The following is an 18,292-nucleotide window of genomic DNA, read 5'->3' on the forward strand; positions in this document are numbered from 1 at the left end:
CAAGTTCTTTGATACAAAACCAATATATAAATCTCACAGAATTTCTATACCCCAGGAATACAATGTTTAAAAGGTTTTAAAATAATAAAAATTATACTTGTATTAAATGTAGTACAATATATCTAAAAATTTTGATAGTAGGAGGGCTTGTCATGAAAGCCAAAACTTAAAGAAGTTAAGGCAAAGTACTAGAACTGGATAAACCAGAAGATCTGTGCAATGTAATAGAAAATCAGATCAAACATTTACACACATACAGTAATAGTTCAGTAAAAGAAAAAGTATTCAATAAATGGTACTGAAGTATCTGGTTATTCACATGTCAAAAAACTAAATTGGGTCCTACCTTACACCATATTGAAAACAGTTCTATCATCAACATAAAAGAAAAGCTTAAAATACAGTAGTAAATTTCTATGATCAGGTTAGGGAAAGTTTTTCAGAAAGATGCAAAAGCACAAGCTACAAACAAAAAGATTGATACTTTTAAAAATTTCTCACTGAAGGGTACTATTAATATTGAAAGGACAAGCCACAGAATAACAGATTATTGGATGATATTTGCCACATATATAACCGACAAAGAATTACAATGCAGGATATATAAAACATTCTCATGAATCAATAAGAATTAAAGGTAAACCAATAGAAAAATAGGCAAAATACATAAGCAAAAATTCTTTCTAAAATATTTTAAAGGAAGCTCAATCTACTCAGTGAAATTTGAACTGACCTGTTCAGCAAATGATGAGATAATTTATACTCACAAGGTCAGAAAAAACTATCGATTCTGAAAATACGAAATGTTAGTGAGAATAAGGAGCAATGAGAACTCACACACTGAAATAAAACTCAAATATGGATGGACAAAACTACTTTGAAAAGCAATTTTTCATTGTATTGTAAAGGTGAACATGTGCCTTTCAAATGACTCAGTGATTTCTTGCCTAAGTGTGTGAATCATAAACCTTGCAGGGATCACCTGGGAGAATGCTCATGGCGCAGTTTACAGTAGCCCTAACAGCAGGAAACTCTGAAAATCTATCAAAGGAAAAGTGGATAAATAAGTATTAATAGATGTATGGTCATATAGCACCTGCTATACAGCAGTAAACACAGATGAATTACAGGTGCCCTCCTTAATACAGATGAACTTCACAATATTGAGTGAAACAAGTTATAAAATAGTACATACACCAGGATTGCATTTTTATAAAGTTAAAAAGCAGCCCAAGTTGATTATTTGGAATTATAATAAATATATATTATGTTATTAAACATAAAAAATATTATTAAGGCTGTTAAAGCAGAGATGATAAACACAAAAATCAGGATTCAGTTTAAGATTAACTTCTGGAGTTAGATTGGAATTGGGAAGTGTCAGGGTTTCAAATATATAGAAAATACTTGATTTCTTTAAGCAAAATTATTTCTTATACTTTGCATATAACAGAAATATTCTTTTATATATATCTGTTTCATTTTTAATAGTTAAAAAAGGGGTGGTAAATGTGCAGAAGTATTATAATATATTAAACCATTCTTTTTGTCGACAGAGAAGTAATCCAGATGCATGTGGCAATATCTTGAGGATATTTTTGCATGCTAATGGTGCTTATAGAATTTATTGTCCAAACAGGGAAGATATGAGGATAGTTGAGGGCTGATTCAAAGGGCAGTTGCTCAGGGTGATCATTTTATTTAATTTATGTATTTTTCAAGAAGAAAAACGAAACTGTATTTAAGCCAACCTGAGAATGATAACCTAGGAGATAAACTGTCAGAAACTCTGAGGAATGTCCCACTTGTTACAAGTCTAATACGCAGTTATATACATTTTCAAGACAGAGGATTATACATCCAAATGCTGTACTGATATTTTACATAAAGTTTGCTAGGAATACATAGACCAAATAAGCATGTACAAAGTGGTCATCAAATCACCATGGCCCCCTACTGAGTTGGGAGGGACCATTTAGATGCAAAAGGGAGGAGACAGAGACAAAGTTTTCTCTCTCTCAGTACTCATTTACCATGAATATGCAAAGCCGAAACGTGGTTCCAGTGTGCACGAGATTCATCTTATTACTTGGCAATCAGACATGAGCTTTGTCTTATTGCTTTCCTGTTAGAGATTACAAACTTCAAAAGAGAGGGCTTTTATTTTTTATGGTGAAGTTGAAATGTGTTAGTTTTAGTCTCTCAATCGTGTGTAACTCTTGGTGACCCCATGGACTGTAGCCTGCCAGACTCCTCTGTCCACGTGATTCTGCAGGCAATGACACTGGAGTGGGTTGCCATTCTCTTCTCCAGGGGATCTTCCCAACCCAGGGATCAAACCCTGGTCTCCTGCATTGCAGGCGGATTCTTTACCATCTGAGCCACCAAGGGGGCTGGTAGTGCACATATAGCAATGCCACTTTCTCAGTTCGTCACACCCTCTCCTTCCCCACTGTGTTATCTATGCCTATGTCTCTTCTCTACCCTTGCCCTGAAAATAGGTTCATCAGCACCATTTCTCTAGATTCCATATATATACATTAATATATGATATTTGTTTTTTCTCTTTCTTACTATAGTCTGTATGACAGATTCTAGATTCATCCACAAAGTGCACTGTTTTTTAATTCAAAGTTTGCTGGACTTTCTGGCTTAATCTTCATCTGGTTATTCATAGTAGCCTTACTCAGCCTGTGCTAATACATCTCTGCTCATCTGGGAGTGCTGCATGACTGCTTCAATTGCCCATTCCAGTCTTTCACTGATTCTGTAAAGTAGATCTGTTTCTGCTTTTCTTTAGGAAAGAAGTTGAAAGAATTTAAATCCAAAGGGCATAAGGAATATTAAAATGATCTTGAAAAATGTTAGTTCAAAACACTGAAGTCTTTGAAACGTGTGATTGATATATAGAGCTTGGATGAAGACTAAAAGTGGATGAAGAATCTTAATTTGAACTGAGATGAATTTACCTGGGCTTAATTTCCCCATTTAGTATTTTAATTTGAATTGTTGCTCTGAGGGCAGGTAGTGGGCTGATGGTCAGTACAGAGCATTTTGGAAGCCTCATTGAGCGAAGTATATTTTTCTGTGCTCTATAACGAGTTACAGAAACCATGGTGATACATGTATAACCATGGCAGCTTGTCTGCCAATGCACTTGTTTCAGTTACTCTCTCCTCCCTCCCTGCCTGTTCCCCACCACATATCTTTATTGTGGTGGTGGTGTTTAGTTGCTAAGTCATGTCTGATTCTTTTGTGACCCCAGGGACTGTAATCTGCCAGGCTCCTCTGTCTACAGGATTTTTCCAGGCAAGAATGTTAGAGTGGGTTGCCATTTCCTTCTCCAACCTGCATCTGACCCATAGATCTAACCTGCATCTCCTGCATTGGTAGGCGGATTCTTTATCACTGAGCCATCAGGGAAGCCATACCATATCTTATGGATTCCACTTCAGAAGCATTCCTTAAATCATTGTGTATGCCCCCCACCCCCCGCCCCTTATATCTCTGATGGACAATAGTGGCTTACATAGAATTGAAGATATTATTAAAATTTTCTCATTCTATTGAGTGGAACCAAGCACATTTCTACTAGATGACTTTTGCTCTCTAAATAAGATCAGTTTCCCTGGGAATTCTAGAACATCACAATGCTCAAGAAAATTCTTTCTCAGACTCATGGTCATCTCCTTTCTCTGGAGAAAAACATGACAACTTCTTTGACTATAAAACCAAGTCCATTACTTAGCATAGAGACCATTTACTACTTTGTCTACTTTTCTCACTGTCTCTTTATCCCTTCCCTAACCTTGGGCCATGTGGTACACACATACACACACTGCACATCACACACTACACACACACACCCCAACCCTTCACCTATGCTTTAGCCATTTCCAATGACCCAGGGGTAAAGAACCTGCCTGCCAATGCGGGAGACATGAGAGCCTTGGGTTCGATCCCTGGGTTGGGAAGATCCCCTGAAGGACAGCATGGCAACCCACTCCATTCTTCTTTCCTGAAGAATCACTTGGACAGAAAAGCCTGGCGGAATACAGTTCATAGGGTCACAAAAAGTTGGACACGACTAAAGCGACTTAGTATGCATGCGTGACTCCCTATTCTTCAAATGCACTATGTCTTTTTATACCTTTGAGCCTTCACACATGACTTTTCTTCTATCTTCAATGATCTTCTCCTTCTCAGCCCCTACCCTGTCCACCTCCTCATGGTTCAAGGTCCAGCTAAAAATCCTTCTCTGTAGCTTTCTCAGATCTCTGAGGACACAGAAGTTGCTCTCATTAGTTCATACATATGTGGGTTTTCACCACATTTGTATTGTGTGTCTTTCTCACTTCTAAGCTCCTCAAGGGAGGGATGATGCCTGCTTCTGTGTGTCTCATGTCTGAGCACAGCAGGGCTTCAGCACATGCTTTATGACTGAAGAAATGAATGAATGGAAAACTTCCTATTTCCCATGAGCTTGGAGTCCAAGACAAGTCCTAATGAAAACATAGAGGATTCTATCAACAGCATAAAAGATAAAGGTTCAAGAATAAAAAAGTTAAGAATTTGCATATGTTGACTTCAATAGTAAATTAATTCATATCTATTATATCTTTGGCAAATATATCCAAGGACTGAGATAGAGATTAGGGAACAGAAGGTGAAGCTCCAAGGAAGCTTCTTGTCTATGGCAAGGAGGGCCCTTTTACTTTCTTTGAAGAAGTCAGCTAGAATGCCCTTTAAATCCCAGCTGAGGAAGATATCAAGGAAACAGCAGAAGGTGGCTAATCTATTGATATTAGTAAAGGGTTTCCTCTCTAAACTGTGGGTACCAGTAAGCTTCCATTAACAGTTTTGGAACTGTTATGATCAGATACTTCAGTTTTCTGTTGGAAGCTGCACCAGCCTGTGAATATGATTTTCAGAGACAAATCATGTCTTTACCAAGATTCCAAGGTCATTGTCTTCTGAAATCTGTGATGTTAGCTGAAGTATTGTTACACTGAAGTGTTATCTGAGTGACTGAATTTGACAGAACTTGGGTGGAGTTAAGTGGGATATATGAAGAAATATATCCTTCACAGTCTGTGTAAACTAGGGCAGATGTTTTACAGTAGAAACTTTATTTTGGGGGGCTCCAAAATCACTGCAGATGGTGACTGTAGCCATGAAATTAAAAGACACTTATTCCTTTGAAGGTTTGTCATAGACAAACCTAGACAGTGTTTTAAAAAGCAGAGACATTACTTTGCCAACAAAGGTCCATCTAGTCAAAGCTATGGTTTTTCCAGTAGTCATGTATGGATGTGAGAGTTGGACTACAGAGAAGGCTGAGTGCCGAAGAATTGATGCTTTTGAACTGTGGTGCTGAAAACTCTTGAGAGTTGCTTGGACAGCAAGGAGATCCAACCAGTCCATCCTAAAGGAGATCAGTCCTGAATATTCATTGGAAGGACTGATGCTGAAGCTGAAACTCCAATCCTTTGGCCACCTCGTGCGAAGAACTGACTCACTGGAAAAGACCCTGATGTTGGGAAAGATTGAAGGCAGGAAGAGAAGGGGATGACAGAGGATGAGATGGTTGGATGGCATCACCGACTCGATGGACATGAGTTTGAGCAAGTTCCAGGAGTTGGTGATGGACAGGGAAGCCTGGTGTGCTGCAGTCCATGGGGTCGCAAAGAGTCAGACACAACTGAGCGACTGAACTGGACAGTAGAAAAATTTAAATTCTCAGATTTGAAAATACTAAGGAGTTAGAATAACTAATAAAATTATACTCTTAGGTTGTTCCTTTGTTTCTTTTCCTACTTCTGATGGTGGAGTTGAGTAGACCTGTGTATACTTTATTATCTGGTTTTTCCTTATAACCCAACACATAATATACAGAGAATACTGGGTTGGAATGCAGAGGCTATAGTTTGTTGCAGTAGTTGCTTTAGCCCTAGCATAGAAATGAGTGCTGGAAACAATCTAATCTTTCTGGCACTTACTTTCCTTAACTATGAAATGAGAACATCATTAGCAGCATATGGTCCCACTGAAGTATCAAGTGAGGTTGGGATGGAAAAGGCATGAGTGAGTTGGCTGTAGGTATACTCGACTTGATGGAAAATGTGCAATTATAACTGTAGCTCCCATTTTGAAGAAGGAGGCTATTTTCATAACCCCTCAAACACTACTTTTGAAAACTCAACAAACAATTTTAAAAATAACTAAAGCCATAACTTCAGGCCATTAATCAAAAATAACCTAAAACAAGCATCATAGAATTGTGGTGGAATGTTTGATATTAGTCTCTAGGGGTGTATTCACAAGCTCAGTTTGTTGGAAGCTGAATGTTTTGTGTAGAGAGGTCAAATGAGAATTCTCCTGAGAGCTGATGCCACTGCTCTCCCATGAAACAAAACAGCTGACAAGAGCTTTCCATCTGGTTAATTTGTTCTGTGGATACTAACAAAGAAAACAACTGCTTTGTATTCTTAGAGGGATTACTTTCAAAATCATGTAGTTATGGCAGCTATTACTGACACAGAGGTAAAATGTAGTTCATGGTACTATGTAAGAATAACCATATTTTATCAAATGTTATATTCTTTACAAAATAGAAAAAGTAGGGCTCTTAAAAATACATGATTTTAATACCATCCTTGAGTCTTTTCCTCACTGGGATATAAGAAAAATTTCAAGACATAAAGAATACCACTTTTAAGGTGAAACTGCATTATCTAGGCCTCTGCCTATTGAAATACCAAATTTCTGCTTTTAAATCCATCATTAGGCTTGTCTCAGTTTTTATCCTGAAGGAACCACTATCATTTCAATAGGTATAGGTTGTCTTCCCTTCTACTCCCTGTCAACTTGCTGTTATTTCTGTGAAAGTTGTTCTGGAAGAGCAAATACTGTTCCTAGGTTCCCTGAGGATCTCCTCAAAGTCTTGAGTTCTCATTTAGTGCTGGGGTTTGGTATATACAAGACTAGACTATTCGCTCAGTTGTGTCCGACTCTTTGCAACTCCGTGGACTGTAGCCCACCAGGCTCCTCCGTCCATGGGATTCTCCAGGCAAGAGTACTGGAGTGGGTTGCCATTTCCTTCTCCAGGGGATCTTCCCAACCCAGGGATAGAACCCAGATCTCCCGCATTACAGGCAGATGCTTTAACCTCTGAGCCACCAGGGAATCCCGGTATATACAAGGACTGAACTAAATGTGGTAGTTTATGTAAATGTGTTTCACATCGAGTCTGCACATGGTAGTGGCAGGGTATTTCCTGCCTGTGAATCCCCCAAATCAACCTCATTTCCTGGAAGTGGATTCTAATCAAAACATAACTCCAGATCTGATGTAAATATTAGAGAATATTTCCTTTACCCATTTCTAAGCTTTTTGAAAAATTCAAGTACTGTATGGAATACTGAAGATAGTAGTTGTGATAGTTTTTTGGTTCTGTTTTGTTTTGCTTTGGTTGGTCTTCTTTTCTGTTTGAGGTCATCTTCTTCATGCTCACCATCTACTGTCAGTATCTGAGCTCTGTGTGCCATGCTGTGCTAAGTTGCTTCAGTCATGTCTGACTCTTTGAGACCCCATGGACCATCGCTGGTCAGACTCTTCTGTCCCTGGGATTTTCCAGGCAAAAATACTGGAGTGGTTGGCAGTTCCTGCTCCAGGGGATCTTCCTGCCCCAAGGACTGAACCCACATCTTTCATGTCTCCTGCACTGGCAGGGCATTCTTTACCTCTACCACCACCAGGGAAACCCCATCTGAGCCGGAGTAGTTTTCTCAGCATTGGGGAGGGAACTCATTGATTTGTCTACTTAACACTGTTTCTACCTGCTGCTTCTTGCATCTGTTGAGAAATACAAGTATATTTAGCAAGAAGTGTGACCTGCCACTGTAGAAACTAAGTCTACTCTAGAAGGACTGAATCTCTAACACATGCTAGTCAGCTGAATTCCTTACAGGGCCAGGTATTTGAATTTACAAGATCACAGGAGAATTTTTCTATGGCCTAGTGGAATGTGCTTCATCAGACAGGAAATGCAATGTCTTTTGTACCTTTTTTCCTTCAATTTTTGAGTTCTATGTCATGTGTTATAAAGACACTGTGATTTGATCGCTATAAAACCAAAACAGCTCTTTTCATTTCTTGGTGTTTTAAAATAAACTCTAATTTCCTTCCATAATTAGTAATGAGAAAACTCTATCCTTCTCAATTAATTCACCTTAAGAAGATGATAAGCATATTCACTTTACACAGTGGCTTGAGAGCAGGTTAGGGTAATAACCATGGACCCAGAAATTTAGGAAAGATGAGCTGAGTGCTCTAATCACAACAGTCTGGTCAATGCATCTTAACTCCATGTAATCATGAAAACCTAAAAGTAATGCTACTCAGAATATAGAAGAATCGAGCAAAAAATGCTTTCCGTGATTTTTCTTCCAATAAATATGTTTTAAAATATGAGAAACCACTTCTATTCTGATGAAAAATAATATTAGAAACTCTCCAATGAAGTGAAGAGTATGCTTTATTTGGAAAGTGGCCAATATAAAATGATAAATGTATCCTTTATCTAATAGACCCTATAAAGTAGTTTTCTAAGTCAAAAAACGGCTTAAAAATGACAACTCCAGTTAAACAAATTAAGAAGAACTTTCAGTCATTTAACTGAGGGCACTAAGTAAGAGTTCACAATCAACCACACAGTTCTTTTCTGAGAATAAGACAAGTCTAACCATATAATATACTGGTTTTTATGTATCCTGGCATTAATGTGTATTATAGATTCTTTTGGTTTATGACCTTCTTCTAATTCATAAAACATAATGATGGAAGAGGAGCTCTTTTCTGGGCCTTCTGAAATAGAATCTATCAACAAGTTCTATTTCAAGTATTAACTTAAAGCTGCAGACATTTTTGCATTTTAAGATATATGAATTTACATTATAATGTATATGTAAAGTACATGAGTTACATTTACAAGTTGTGTTTCTCTTAGATGATTTTTATATTCTAACTCCTATTGTAAATGATGGAGGAGGAGGAGGAGGTCATTGTACTCCTTATGACCATAATGTGGGCTCACCGAGGGCAAGCACTGTATCTTTGTTCTTGTTCAGTCACTGAGTCATATCTGACTCTTTGCTACCCCATGGACTGCAGCACGCCAGGTTTCCCTGTCCTTCACTGTCTCCCAGAGTTTGCTCAAATTCATGCCCATCAAGTTGGTGATGTTATCTAACCATCTCATCTTCTGTCGCCCCTTTCTCCTTTTGCTTTCACTCTTTCCCAGCACTGAGGTCTTTTCCAATGAGTCAGTTCTTCACATCAGCTGGCCAAAGTATTGGAGCTTCAACATCAGTCCTTCCAATGAATACTCAGGGTTGATTTCCTTTAGAATTGACTGGTTTTATCTTCTTGCAGTCTAAGGGACTCTCAAGAGTCTTCTGTAGCATCACAATTTGAAAGCGTCAAAGAAGCTCAGCCTTCTTTATGGTCCAGCTCTCACATCCATACATGACTATTGGAAAAACCATAGCTTTGATTAGATGGACCTTTGTTGGCAATGTGATGTCTCTGATTTTTAATATGCCATCTAGGCTTGTCATAGCTTTCCTTCCAAGGAGCAAGTGTCTTTGAATTTCATGGCTACAGTACTGTCCGCAATGATTTTGGAGCCAAAGAAAAGAAAATATGTTACTGTTTTCACTTTCTCCCCTTGTATTTGCCATGAAGTGATGGGACAGATGCCATGATCTTAGTTTTTTTTGAATACTTTTGAATATTGAGTTTTAAACCATTTCACTTTCCTCTTTAACCTTCATCAAGAGGCTCTTTACTTCCTCTTCACTTTCTGCCACTAGGGTGGCATATCTGAAGTTGTTGATATTTCTTCTGGCAATCTTGATTCCAGCTTAGTGATTCATGCAGCCTGGCATTTCACATGATGTACTCCTCATATAAGTTAAATAAGCAGGTGACAATATACACCTTGATGTACACTTTTTCCAATTTGGAACCAGTCTGTTGTTCCATGGCCAGTTCTGACTGTTGCTTCTTGACTTGCACACGGATTTCTCAGGCAGGTGAGATGGTCTGGCATTCCCATCTTTTTAAGAATTTCCCACAGTTTGTTGTGATTCACACAGTCAAAGGCTTTAGCATAGTAAATAGAATTAGACATTTCTGTGGAATTCCCTTGCTTTCTCTATAACCAATGAATGTCAACAATTTTATTTCTGGTTCCTCTGCCTTTTCTAAGCACAGCTTGTACATCTGGAAGTTCTCAATTCATGTACTGCTGAAGGCTAGCTTGAAGGATTTTGAGCATAACCTTGCTAGCATGTGAAACGAGGCACAATCGTACAGTAGTTTGAACATTCTTTGGCATTGCCCTTCTTTGGGATTGAAATGAACACTGATCCTTTCCAGTCCTGTGGCCACTGCTGAGTTTGCCCGATTGCTGGCATATTGAGTGCAGCAGTTTATCGGCATCATCTTTTACGATTTGAATTAGCTCAGCTGGAATTCCATCACCTTCACTAGTTTTGTTCTTAGTAGTGCTTCCAGAGACCCACTTAACTTTGTATCTTTATCTTACTCATTTCTGCACTCCACATGGAGCCTGAAAGTGTCCAGCACTTACTGGATGATCTTTTAAAGTGTCTCAGATAAAACTTACAGTCACTTTTTACTGAAAGTGATGATGACTCAAGATCAAGAAAATAAGCTGAAGTACCTCCCGTTTTGAATATTCTGTTGGAAGGCATCCTTATGAATCTCTAGAGACTAGAAGCATGCCAGGTATAAACTATCTTCCCTTAATTTCTAAGGAGGAGACACTGGATACTCTTTCTTTTCCTCTGAACTGGTAGGGCAAGTCAGAGGGTAGCAAACGTCTTGTCTTTGCAAGTCTACCAACAGTTTAATAGGTGGATACAGGTTTGGAGTAGATGTCTCTTTGGACCTTTTAATTCTGTTTTCAACAGTAATAGTCACTGCTGCCTTTATATTCCTGTGAACCTCTAGTAGGGATTCTCCTTGGTCCTTCACAGACCATGGGTGAGGGTGGCAATCCCAGGAGTCCGCCACTGAGGGCTGACCGTAAGGCATAAGTGCCCCTTTTCATAGGAACACAATTTCCACTCACTCTCGAAATTCTTAACTCTCAGTTGATCATTTTCATGACCTTTGCATGGACAAGTCAAAGAACCAGTTTATAAAACTACTCTAATCATCCCATTTGGCATTTTGGCAGCATCTAAATACATATATGGCAGAAAAATATGACATTTGTGTTCTGCCTTATAAGGTAGAATATTGTAAATCATACCCATAGATGGTGCTTTGAAGCAAATTAGATAATATATATCAAAATACCTTAAAACCATTATGAGTTATGGAAAACTAAACCTTGCTGAAATATATAGGAATTAATGGTAGGTAGAAAATTTTAAGAATATATATAATTTGTTATCCTAATAGTGCTATAACATTTGGTACTGATCAAAAAAAGCTTACCTTCTCATTAATCAACATTTAACTTAAAAATACCTAGTCACTCTTGAAGAAACTCAAAACAGTGATGAAGAGAATGGGAAGGTAGTGAGATTTATTTTCTGCTTGTATATAGTCTTTTGTACCTTTTGAATTTTGTACCAAATGACCTATTTTAAAAACTAAATGAAATCTTAACACAAATCAAAAGACTAAACTTACTTAAGTCACTTGTTTTTGATGATAGAACATAAGGACTAGAAGAGATAGATGAATTTTAGCTCCTTATTTTACAGGGATAGAAACTAAACTCCAAAGAGGATGTTTATAGATCTAGTATTTTTTCTGGAAAAATGGAATGTATCTTCCAAATAAAATTTTGTAAATACTTAAAAGGAAATACCCACATTGCTAATCAAAACAAATTTTAATAAAATTCAGACTAAATTACTAGTTAGTAAAGATTGAACTTTAGGACCAAATTGTTAAATAGAAATGAGATTTTCTTTAAAATCAGCCAAAATTTAATGCCAGTTTGTGACCCATTTAAAGAGTCTTACATGTACCACCGTTTTGGTAATTTCACAAATAGTCTCTCAACTTTGCTCTGCATGATCTCATTTCTCTAAAAGAAAGAGAAAGAATTGACTTCCACTTTCCAATATATTAGTTGTACAACCAGCCAATCTTTACTTCAATAGTTTACTAAAATAATTAAATCTCAGTCATTACGACAAGGATGAGGAAAGATAGAGAAAAAAGGAAGGAAGATGTGGAGACGTAGAAGATTTATAGAGAAACTTGGAGAAAGGAATCCCCTATAGATACAATAAGATATTTAGAGAGAAAGCGTCTAGTACTGCAGTCATTTTGATATTTTTTGTTCTCTTTAAAAAATGCTTCTGATTTCAGCCCATTTCACAGTACCACTAGATCTAGGAGCTGAGAGGGATTTTTGAAATTCTCTACTTTATTCCTCTCATCTATCATGTGAGAAAAACTGAAGTCCAGGAAGGCAAATTGACTTTTTTTAAGCTTACAGAGTGGTCACTGAAAAAACTTCATCCAGAATTCAGATCTCCAGGCTCATTATAGAAGCCATTTGCTATGGCTGTTTTCATACAAACACAGGCAAAAACTTTGTGTGAAATGACAGCTTTGGTTACTGCTGTGATTTTTTTAAAAAAGAGAAGAGGTGAAGTTCACTTCAGTTCAGTTGCTCAGTCACGTCCAACTCTTTGCGACCCCATGGACTGCAGCACCCCAGGCTTCCCTGTCCATCACCAACTCTCGGAGCTTGCTCAAACTCATGTCCATTGAATCGATGATGCCATCCAACCATCTCATCCTCTGTCATCCCTTTCTCCTGCCTTCAATCTTTCCCAGCATCAGAGTCTTTTCTAATGAGTCAGATCTTAGCATCAGGTGGCCAAAGTATTGGAGCGTTAGCATCAGTCCTTCTAATGAATTCAGGACTGATTTCCTTTAGGATTGACTGGTTTGATCTCCTTGCAGACCAAGGGACTCTCAGGAGTCTTCTCCAACACCACAGTTCAAAAGCATCAATTCTTTGGCACTCAGCTTTCTTTATAGTCCAACTCTCACATCCTTACGTGACTACTGGAAAAACTATAGCTTTGAGTAGATGAAACACTTTTGATAAAGTAATGTCTCTGCTTTTTAGTATGCTGTGTAGGTTTGTCATAGCTTTTCTTCTAAGGGGCAAGTGTCTTTTAATTTCATGGCTGCAGTCACCATCTGCAGTGATGTTAGAGCCCAAGAAAATAAAGTCTGTCACTGTTTCCACTGTTTCCCCATCTGTTTGCCATGAGGTGGTGGGACCAGATACCATGATCTTAGTTTTCTGAATGTTTAGTCTTAAGCCAGCTTTTTCACTCTCCTCTTTCACTTTCATCAAGAGGCTCTTTAGTGCTGGCACTATCTGTATCTGGCACTCTACCTTTTCACTGTGTCCAGGTTACAGCCTCACATGCATGAAGAGAGACGATCATTACATGCCTGAAGGCAGGCTGCCACTAGCTGTACAAAACCATGTCATTAGCCTCAAAAGCAAGTACATGTTCCCCCGAACATTCGAGACAATTCAATTTCTATTGGTTTTTGCTATAGTTGTGTGTGTTAGTTGCTCAGCATGTCTGACTCTTTGCATCCCCATGGACTATAGCCAGTCAGGTTCATCTGTCCATGGGATTTTCCCAGGCAAGAATACTGGAGTGGGTTGCCATGCCCTCCTCCAGGGGCTCTTCGTGACCCAGGGATCAAACCTAGATCTCCCACACTGTAGGCAGATTATTTAGCTTCTGAGCTACCAGAGAAGCCCTTTGTTATAGTTATTACTGATTAACAGTGCAGTTGGGAAGAAAAGCTTTATCTTCCACATCCTCACCTAAAAAATTGAGGTAATGATGTGTGTGCATGTGTGGTGTGTGTGTTTGTGTGTATGTATGTGTGAGTTTATGTGCCATGAAGAGGGAGTTTAGGTTTGGGTTGGAGGAGGAGTGGAGATTAAGGCTAACTAATTTTCCTAGTATTTATACCTGAAGCAAAATAATCTTCCTACCCAGAATGTGATTTAAAAAGATACAAGGCAGGGTTATATCCTATACTTTGTTGATAACACTAATCAGTAATTACAAGCTACTCTCTTGACAGTTTCAAATTTGTTGGTGATGGAGTGGGTGGCCACTGAAATAGTTATAGGGTAATCTTTAAAATCAGCTTTAATTTTTATCTGTTCTCAGTCTCAGAGATTTAACCAGAGTCAGTTCTTGGTATCTGTCGAAGGAAAATGATTGGACCCAAAGTAGTCACACCTTCACTCAGCACTTGTGGGTTACAGCTTTGGCAATACAGTGTGTGGATCTCAGGTTGCTTGTGCTAATTCTGTGTATAAAGCAAAGGGGAAACCTGTTGTCATTCCTTTGGAAACCAAATGTTCACAGTATTAGTTGACAAGTACTGGTTATGATTTTATTTTCATTTTCACCCCAGGCCTCACTCTATGTGTGAATTTTTAAGGCCTGCCAACCTGTCACACTAGCCGTAGCAGAGCCCTCTGCCTTGTTCAGGCTGTGTCCCTGGCACCTGAAAGAGAGCCTGGCCTAAGTATGTGTTGAATGAATGCAGGAAGAAAGCTGAAGCTTTGGCCATAGGATCTTAACTATTTAGGGTCAAACTGCCACTCCCCTCCCACTTTAGAAATCAGACTGAGCCAGAGTCTTTAAATGGCTGTCTTTGAATCACATTGCTCTCTGTGACCTATCCCTGGTCTAAGTTCTTTAGCATAGAGTTTCAGACCTTTCAGACTCTGGCATCTGCGTTGACCTGATTTCTTCAGTTTTAAACCCAACAACATCAAACGGTTCTCTGAACACGGTGAACTTTATTTCTATAGTTTTCACAAAGAGCTCTTGAGTGCCTAACATAGTGCTTGGCAGTGAAGGTAAAACGGGGTCTCTCCTTGTGAAAAACTTCTACTCTGGCATGGGAGAGACTTACAAATAAGCACTTTACTCCATCCCTCTGCCACCAGACCAGAGTCCTGGCTCTAAAACTCCACGGCTCTCTGTATGTCAGCAAAACACTGTGCACCACAGCCCTAGTTAATTGTCCTTCCTGCTCAGCGGAGCTTCAGGCAGGACAGATGCTATGTTGGCCCCAAACTAGCCCATGTCTAGCATATTATCAACACGTGCTGGTCACTCACTAAATGTTGTGGATGAGAGGGAGTGAGAGGAGAAAGGAGAGGGCATCTGGAAATACTTGGATGTAGGCACAGGATGCCCTGGAATTAGGAAGTTTCTAGAAAATGTCAGTTAAAGCTTCTTCCAGAGCTGTAATTCAGTGGTAAAGAATCTGCCTTCCAATGCAGGAGATGCAGTTTCCATCCCTGGGTAGGGAAAATTCCCTGGAGGAGGAAATGACAATCTATTTCAGTATTCTTGCCTGGAGAATCCAATGGACAGAGGAGCCTGGCAGGCTACAGTTCATGGGGTTGCAAAGAGTCGGACACAACTGGGCACCCATGTGCATGTTTAGATCTGTAGCTTGAAGGTGGAATAAAAGCGAGTCTTTAAGTAAAGGTGGGGAGAAGCAGCAAGGACTCCACACAGCTGTGAGGGAGGCAGTAGGTGGGGGTATGGACTAGGCCAGAGATCATTGCTACAGCTGTAGAGGGACCACACTTGGAGGGTGGTCCATACCTGGATAGGTGCACTTACTGTTACACGTCAGAACTTTCAAAACTCAGCTACACATCGCTATGAATAATTTTAGCCTACTGTTTTCTTCTTGGTCAACTGAAGACCATACTGTTAAGCAGGCCTGGGACATATACCTTCAACTGAAAATCTCTCTTATTTGGCATCTCAACAATTTACATTGATGACTTAAATTTATACTAAACTAAAATTACAATTGTTACTGTTGTTCAGTCGCCAAGTTGTGTCTGACTCTTTGCAACCCCATGGACTGCTTGCTGTAGGCCAGGCCTCCCTGTCCCTCACCATCTCCTGAAGTTTGCCCAAGTTCCTGTTCATTGCATCAGTGAAGCCATCCAGTCATCTCAACCTCTAACGCCCTCTTCTCCTTCTGCCCTCAATCTTTCCCAGCATCAAGGACTTTTCCAATGTCAGCTGTTGGCATCAGGTGACCAAAGTGCTGGCGCTTCAGCTTCAGCATCAGTCCTTCCAAGGAGTATTCAGAGTTGATTTCCCTTAAGATTGATTGCCTTGATCTCCTTGCAGTCCAAGGGACTCTCAGGAGTCTTCTCAACACCGGAGTTTGAAGGTATCAATTCTTTGGCTCTCAGCATTCTTTACAGTCCAGCTCTCACACCAATACATAGCTATTGGGAAGACCACAGCCTTGACTATATGGACCTTTGTCAGCAGAGTAATGTCTCTGCTTTTCACCACACTGTCTGGGTTTGTCATAACTTTCCTGCCAAGAAGCAATTGTCTTTTGATTTAATGGCTACAGTCATCACCCACAGTGATGTTGGAGCCCAAGAAGAGGAAATCTGTCACTACTTCCACCTTTTCCTCTTTCTGAAGTACGACTGAACTGAACTGAACTGAACTGAATGGGGCCAGATGACATGATCTTAGTTTTTTAACATTTAGTTTTAAGCCAGTTTTTTCACTCTCCTCCTTCACCCTCATCAAGAGGCTCTTTAGTTCCTCTTCACTTTCTGCCTTTAGAGTGGTATCATCCACATATCTGAGGTTGTTGATGTTTCTTGCACCTGTCTTGATTCCAGCTTGTAACTCATCCTGCCCAGCATTTCTCATGATGTGCTTAGCATATAGGTATAAGCCGAATGACAGCAGACAGCCCTGTCATACTCCTTTCTCAATCCTGAACCAGTTTTTCCATACAACATTCTAACTTGCTTCTTGACCCGCATGCAGCTTTCTCAGAAGACAGATAAGGTGGTCTGGTATTCCCATCTCTTTAAGAGCTTTCCATGGTTTGTTATGATCCACACAGTCAAAGGCTTTAGTGTAGTTGATGAAACAGGTAGATGTTTTTCTGAAATTCCCTTTCTTTCTCTATGATCCAGCAAATGTTGGCAATTTGATCTCTGGTTCCTCTTCGTTTTCTAAACCTAACTTGGACATCTAGAAGTTCTTGGTTTGAGTAATGCTGAAGCCTAGCATGCAAGATTTGAAGCATGACCTTACTAGCATGGGAGATGAGTACAACTGTCCTATGGTTTGAACATTCTTTAGTACTCTCTCGGGAATTGGGATGAGGCTTGACCGTTTCCAGTCCTGTGGCCACTGCTGAGTCTTCTAGATTTACTGACATATTGAGTGCAACACTTTAATAGCATCATCCTTATTGGAATTCTGGCAGAGCTTACATTTATACAAAGAAGCAGGAATATTTTTTGAATTAAAAATCATATTAAGGAATCTCTCATTTCTCTCAGATTTCTATACTGGCCATGTAAAGGAATTTGTCTTTGGAAAGTTTTGGAGGTGAAATGTTTGTCCCTTCACTTGCTGATTCTGTTCTACCTGGGGAGACACTTAACTGAGAAGCAACTGGGCAAAGGACCCCACTCAAGTATCTCCCACTTCCCTCCAGTGGGATTTGCCAAGGCATAGCCCTAAACTCTGCTCTTCTGGAGGGAGCCCACTGCAGTCACCCAGCCATAGGAAGGAGCACTGAGTCCAAGTTCTCTACCTCTCTGCAAATAAGCTCAGTTCAGGCTGGGAGGCACAGTCTCAGGGAATAGCTCTGTTTTCCAACCCAGCCTTAACAATAAAAACATTGATGATAAATTGATTCATATATGACACTGTATCTATTTCACAATTGTCCTAGAACTCTGAAAGGAGAGGTTCATGAGTAAGTGGGACTTTAAAATCCATACATACATTCCAATAAAGGTGGCTTTATTCCTAAGTCCTTTTGTTGTGCTGTGTGCATATGCATGTGGCAGGAGAGGAGAAAAGACAGAATACACACACACACACACACACACACACACACACACACACACACACACACACGCTGCTGCTGCTAAGTCACTTTAGTCGTGTCCGACTCTGTGCAACCCCATAGACGGCAGACCACCAGGCTTCCCCGTCCCTGGGATTCTCCAGGCAAGAACACTGGAGTGGGTTGCCGTTTCCTTCTCCAATGCATGAAAGTGAAAAGTGAAAAGTGAAAGTGAAGTTGCTCAGTCACGTCCAACTCCTAGCAACCCCATGCACTGCAGCCTACCAGGCTCCTCCATCCATGGGATTTTCCAGGC

General features: G+C 39.6%; 1 protein-coding gene and 1 long non-coding RNA gene across 3 annotated transcripts in view; one reads left to right on the plus strand and one right to left on the minus strand.

Annotated features, from left to right (window-relative positions):
• The window catches only part of LOC147365974 (uncharacterized), a 193,182-nt gene extending 176,983 nt beyond the window's left edge, over nucleotides 1-16,199 (plus strand). The window contains exon 3 of the long non-coding RNA XR_015133097.1: nucleotides 16,137-16,199. This is a non-coding gene — a long non-coding RNA (uncharacterized LOC147365974). The remainder of the gene's footprint in view (nucleotides 1-16,136) is intronic.
• FHL5 (four and a half LIM domains 5) overlaps nucleotides 1-18,292 on the minus strand; it is a 53,271-nt gene that overhangs the window by 25,060 nt on the left and 9,919 nt on the right. The gene's annotated exons all lie outside the window — the stretch shown is intronic.

This window comes from Bos grunniens, chromosome 9 (genome assembly GCF_055505025.1).
Source record: "Bos grunniens cultivar Pamir isolate PY7600 chromosome 9, Bosgru_T2T1.0, whole genome shotgun sequence".
Lineage (NCBI taxonomy): Eukaryota > Metazoa > Chordata > Mammalia > Artiodactyla > Bovidae > Bos > Bos grunniens.